Source organism: Girardinichthys multiradiatus, chromosome 2, assembly GCF_021462225.1.
Source record: "Girardinichthys multiradiatus isolate DD_20200921_A chromosome 2, DD_fGirMul_XY1, whole genome shotgun sequence".
Taxonomy (NCBI): Eukaryota; Metazoa; Chordata; class Actinopteri; order Cyprinodontiformes; family Goodeidae; genus Girardinichthys; species Girardinichthys multiradiatus.
The window spans coordinates 11,487,155-11,493,570 of record NC_061795.1 but is presented as its reverse complement, the minus strand read 5'-3'; the positions used below and the strand labels follow the sequence as shown (position 1 = coordinate 11,493,570).

General features: G+C 37.1%; 1 long non-coding RNA gene across 1 annotated transcript; it reads right to left on the bottom strand.

The window, feature by feature from the left end:
* Window positions 1-1,965: 1,965 nt before the first annotated feature.
* LOC124858092 lies at window positions 1,966-6,114 on the bottom strand. Its single transcript, XR_007035749.1, has 3 exons — window positions 5,979-6,114; window positions 2,862-3,000; window positions 1,966-2,105 (listed from the first exon to the last, which is right to left on the bottom strand). It is a non-coding gene; the product is annotated as an uncharacterized LOC124858092 (long non-coding RNA).
* Window positions 6,115-6,416: the final 302 nt, after the last annotated feature.

The following is a 6,416-nucleotide window of genomic DNA, read 5'->3' as shown; positions in this document are numbered from 1 at the left end:
TTTTACTGGAGATCACTATGGATGGTAGCAAGTCAACTGGTAGGGTTAAATATTACAGTATGTTATGTTTGCTTGTTCTGCTACAAAACATCCATACAAAAACTTTTTTATGATAGTGGGACAATAAATAATAAAATGTGCTTATATTTCTCTTTAGTGCAAAATCTGTCTGAAGTAGTATCCAGTTGTATTTAGCATGAGTTTGTCTGGTGAACTAAAAATTTGACATGGCCACACCATTTTACATTGTTTGTGTGGCAACAGTTTTGGTAGCAAGTAAAAAAAATCATCTGTGAAATAGTGACAGATACAACTGAAATAAAATCACTGTAAGAAATGTATTGTGACTTACTCTGCAGGGGAACAAGAATGCAACATGAGGGTACAAAATAAGGGAATGAACAGATGAAGCACCGTGAAAATCATTACTGAGTAAGTCAGTATAAAAAACAATGACAATACTGTAGACCATATAATACTGATGAAATGTAGTATGAAGTTTAAGTCAATGTTATAAAGGTTTTTTTTTTCTTTTACATTAAAGACATGAGTATATGTTTTTACATAAAATACATTTTATCACATAACGGATTTGACATTTTTGTACTGAGATGTACTTGACATATTAAAATAACTAGACATTTTAAGGTGAAAAAAATTATTATACTGAAAACATGCAGGAACAAAAAATGGCATTGGGGAAAACAATGACATTTTCGGGGATAAAATAATTCTTTAGGTTTTTCAATATTTTATTTAAAAAAACCTCTTCAATGCTTCTATTGGTTTAGAAATCCATCACTAATTAGAGGATTTGTAACATACAGATTGTGATTTTTTTTAAACATTAACTATTTCTATAAATAAAGAGTAGGGTTTTTAGTTTTCTTAATATTAAAATCTTTACTCAATCTCATGAGCTTAATATCATGTAACATCTCATCTCATGATCTAAATTTGTTGTTAAATTCCTTATGTTAATAATATATTCAGTTTGATATCTGTATTTCTTCCTTAAATTATTAGGTAAGCGTGTGACATTTTTGGCATGTCTGTTTTTTCAGGTGCTACATGACATGGCATACAGACATGTATTTATTAACCTATATAGTTTTTCAATCAAAGTGCATGCAGTGCTAAAAACCAACTGGTGCAACAGCTGATTATTAACTGGTGCTAACAAGGTAGAACCAGTTTGAACAGGCTGAAAAAGCCAGCATTAGCCAAATTATTATGTCAAAAAAACACCTTTTGCTGTTTGATCCTTCCTCTGCTGCTGTCTGTAGAATATTTTAATGCAGGGACACATATCTTTAGGCATTTATTTTGCTATGCTAGCTAAACAGATGTTCTAACATCAGCAGCTTATTTTTTTAATTATTCAAGTTAGTTTTTAAATGCTAACCAGCAGTTCTGATTTCTGATTGACATTTAAAACACAGCACTGCAATCAAGAGTTGTTTTAAGCAGGATTTATTATCACCTCACCACCTGGTAATTTGATTTTCAACAGTCTCTAGTCAGAGTGGTGATAAATGTTGCCTTTCGCAATTTCACACTTTTGCATTTGTGATATTAGTGTGGCAGACCAACTATATATATATATATATATATGATAAAAACGTTCTCTAGTCATACTATGTATTTGACTTGCATCCTTGCATAATTTATTTGACTATGCACAGCAAATTTTAGGCATCTTTAGATTTATATATTCCCCCAAATCAATGGTGAAATTATAAAAAAAACACAAGGTGTTAAATTTTATTTTAGATTTTTAAAGATTACTTTCACTATTATTCATAAAACAGCACAAAATCGATCTTAATACATTTTCTTTATTGAGCTTGAAAGTTTAACACACAAAATAAACTAACAGAAATTTACATATTTACATACTTTACTGAAACTACTATTAGAAAAAACTTACATTAAAGCAGTACTTTAAACTGCACTCACCATTTCTGCTGCAGCAAGAGTATGTGGCCAAGTCACAGCATGTGTTTGTGGATTGAGCAATGTTCCAGGCTACTTATATCCTCTATAAGGAGCGCTAGAAGCAGGGGCGGGTTCGATCCTGCTCCCCATGGGACCTGGCAGGGCTCCTGTTTACTCAAAGGTTAAAAAAGCAGTACAAAAACAGGCTGATGTCATGGCCATAATCTACACGTCAATAGTATGCCTCTGTTTGAGTTGCAAGTGTAAGTCATACTGTCCTAGTCAGAGTATGTTTTGAGTTTGTGTACTATTTATTTTTATCTGTTATCATATTTACATCACTATGTGAATCCACAGACTTCACCACTCACTTTTTAATGCAATACTTATCCAGGTGAGTCAAAGAAGAACCAGTTCTCAGTTTTTGGGAAACTGGCTAGATCAACCAGACACCCAAAGATTTTGATATTGTCGCTGCTATGCTTCCTTGTTGAATTAAACTGCATGTGTAGGCTCAGCTTTGAAAAAAGTACGGCATTTTTACACAATGAACTGTTTTTTGTGGGGATGTCAACCACTTTTTTTGGACAGTTTTACAAGTTCCTCATACATTCTTTAATGTAGCTGGTGAAAGGCCTACATCTCTGTGTAGCATTTGCATAAGATTGGTATTTCTAGAACCCTCTGTGTGTAAGTGGAACAGGTCAGTCTTAGATAATACCATTTATATTGGAAGAGTGCAAATCAAAACTAAACTCTGACAATGGACCTAGACTCTAAACCATGTTTATCAAGAAGAGGGTTACAACAGCAAGAAGTGATTTTAATTGCAAAGCTCTTGGTCTGGAGGAAAGAGAAATTGCTGGGTCAAAATTGGATCTGTATAATATGACCTGTTGGATGAGAGGGTCTTATCTCTGTACCTTCTGGTCAGGGAAAGGTCTCTATCTGTTGTTTTGGCCTATGGGCCGAGCAGAATGTAGAGTTCCCGGCCTCCTTGGCGTCCTTATTGGGGGTGCTGGATGGTGCCCCTCTCAGAGACTCCGTCATTCTGCTGGGGAACTACAACGCCCATGTGGGGAAGAATGTGGAAGAGAAAATGTTAATTCCTAAATGGCACACAAGCCCAGTTCAAGAACAGTTCAGATAACGAAATGTTCTTGGCGTGTCAAAACCTTAATAAAGTTGTTATTGTACAACAGCCACCTAGACCTGTTTAGAAATGGTCCAGCTATGGCAATAATCATTACATCCTGCAGCCATCTTGGTCAAGCTGACATAAAGTACTGAGTGCCAGAAAGACTTCCTTAAAAACACCTACTTTGATTGGATTGGTAAAAGATTGAACTCTGGTATGTCACCCATAATGTTGTGTGCATTTCAATATTTTGAGCAAAACTGTACTCTTATGCTGCTAAGTGCACTTTCACACTCTGCTCTTACTGGTGCAATGTGCAATCAATGAAGATTGGCTACCAGGCTGGTCCAATTTAGCCATGAAACCTCCCACACTAAAATGACAGGTGTTTCAGTTTCATTGTCCAACCCCTGTATATATATATATAATGTATGTATGTGTGTGTCAGTTAAGGCAGCTAAGGTACCTACATGAAACCTATATAGTTAGAGGTACGTGCAAACTGGCAACATTACACTGATATTGAAATCACACTCTTTTTGTGTGTCCAAGGATACTGATTCTTACTGTAAATGCAAAGTGATAAGTCTTTATGTCAGTTGCACATTTTGATTCAGGTAAACTCATAATTTACATTGCTGGTTTTGTCAGGGTGATGCAGACTTCGTTTTTGAATCATGCCATCCCAAGTTCAGTGAGAAGGGCTCCAACAAAGAACAGCTGGAAATGAGCATTATGAACCATCTACAGGACTTTTTGCAAAAGCTGGAATCATGTAATTGCTCATATAGTTTTTTCTTTGTGTACTTAGTCTGTTTTAAACATTTAATAAGGTTAATATTGACAGCCATGGCCCAAGGTTTTGAAAGTAAGTATTGGTTTTTACGCAGGTTGCTGTTTCAGCAGTTTTAGATCTTTTTATCAGAAGTTTCAATGTATGTCAGAAAACGTCTGACATCTAAAAACACTAAAACAGCAAAGTGTGAAAACCAATACTTGTCATTTTCAAACATTTTGGCCATGGCTACAAATTACAATGACATGTATTGTTTAGTCAATACATGACTCCAAAAAGCAGAAATCCTGATATCAAACATCCAATTATATACATATCTTCCACATCCTCGACTGACATTATCGACAAACACACAATCCTCCACTTCTGCCAGGAGTCCATTGTGTATCCAGAGAAAAATGTCCAGTCCGGACAAGTGGGCTTTCCTTCACCCTGTCTTCTCCTCGAGAAAATTTGATCAATTGCATTGAGAGACCAGCTGACCAAATCCATAACTCCATAATTTGGAAGATATGCAAAAAGAGGCTCCAAAAAGACATCAAGACACAGAGCTGAAGCAGATATGGGAGGGGTGCAGGAGAACATGTTTGTTCTTTTTCGAGACTGCTCAAAATTAATGAAATTTTGTCCCGGGAACTGACATTGGGGACAAATATATATATAACGTGCATACGAAATACTAAAACATAATCTTCCTATACAGCGCACTTTCTCAAACATACGGAGGAACAAAACAACAACTGGATGGACAGGGATACCCTGATCGAGTTTTATTTTAGGTTGGGGATGAGCTACAAAGAGATTCTGAGAAGCTTGGCACCGCAAGGAATTCTCATTAGTGAGAGGCATTTAAAAAGAATATTGAGAGCCAGGTGTTAACCCTTTCTGCTTTTGTTTCGTGACTGTGGTCAGGAACCACGGGAGATGCTTCCTCCAGGGCTGAAATGGTCCTTCACTTCGGGGTTAACTCCCTGTACTTGTGTGTCACAGGGGGTGAGACTTCTATAGTCATGACGGGACTGAACTGCTGAAGCAGCTGAGTTTTAAAAAACTGTACTGATTGCTTGTCAAATGTACCGTGGCAAGCTGAACTTCCTCCCTGGTTGCGGTTGTGCATACTGCAAAAACACAAACACACAACCTCACGCACACTGTTCGCTCTCTGCAGTCTTCTTGGTCCCAGTCTGACAGCGCCACGTGTTGCCAGGTGTACGATAATTATCGTATTTGTACGACAATTTTGCTCTCCGTACAATGTACAATCAATATTCCTAAAAAAATGCCAAATGTACAATAATTTGACCATTCTGTGAATGTGTGGTTGTAATCAGTCGTCATCAGCCTATCGCCAAAGTCTGTCGGAGTCCTTTTGTGAACCCTGAAGGCATCTGTGTCCGGATTCGGGAACAGATGCTGGAAATTCCAGCCAATCGTGCTTTTCTAAATGTGACCTACGAGTGATGTGATGCGTTGGCCTCAGAACAACGGCCATGATTGGCTGAATAGTCCACTGCGCCCGCCCATGATTGAGGAAACGAGGAAAAGAAAATAAGAAGCAGAGCCCGGCACTGTGGGGCTGCAGATGTTGATAAATCCATTCCGTTCTGACGCCACAAAGCTGCGAGTACCTATTAGACGCTATTCAACACATCAACAGACTTGTTATTTTGGTTATGACGATAATTTCCCTCAAAATACGATAATTTTACATCTCTAGTACGATAATCCTACATTTCTCACCTGGTAACACTGGCGCCACCACACTTCTGCAGACATACATATTTACACACCCACCGTACACTGATGAGTTACACATCTCCCGCAACATGTCACTTGATGTCTACTTCGTAGGAACGAATAAATTTCTTGTGAACGTTATATATATTTCGCAGCCACAATTAATGCGCACACTATATTTTTCCCCCATGTCAGCTCACAGGCTCCTTATCTTATCCCATGTGCATGAAAAATAAATCCCAAACCCCTGTTACGGCGGCACATTATGCTAACTTAGCGTCTTTAGCTAACAGCTACAGCTAGCATAACTGTTAGTCCATCATTTGTTTACATGACGCTTTTTACACATGTAATAAATTTAATACAAACCTGAGAGTTTGGCCACTGGTCATCTGACATGGTGGACCCCCGTCAAGCTCAAGTACTCTGTAAACAAGTGCCGTAAAGGAGGTTTCACCTGATGTGAACCGTAAATCGGTGAATCTGAGTTTGATTACTCTGTGACCTTCCTCAAGGACCCGGATGTATGGCACCAAAAACTGAATTTTGAAACTGAATTTGAATTATAGAGCTGAAAGTAAAAGTAGTCAAACTGAATTTTGTAGACAACGAAATACAGTTAAAGCAAATTAATTCAGTTTCAAAGTATTAAATTCAGTTTCAATTTTTGAAATTTATTTTCAAACCAATACATTTATTTTTAAATTATGCAAATACAGATTCAGTCTGAGCAATTCAAATTAATTCAGTTTCTATTTATTGAAATTCATTTTCAAACGAATACATTTCATTTCAAATTTGCGAATA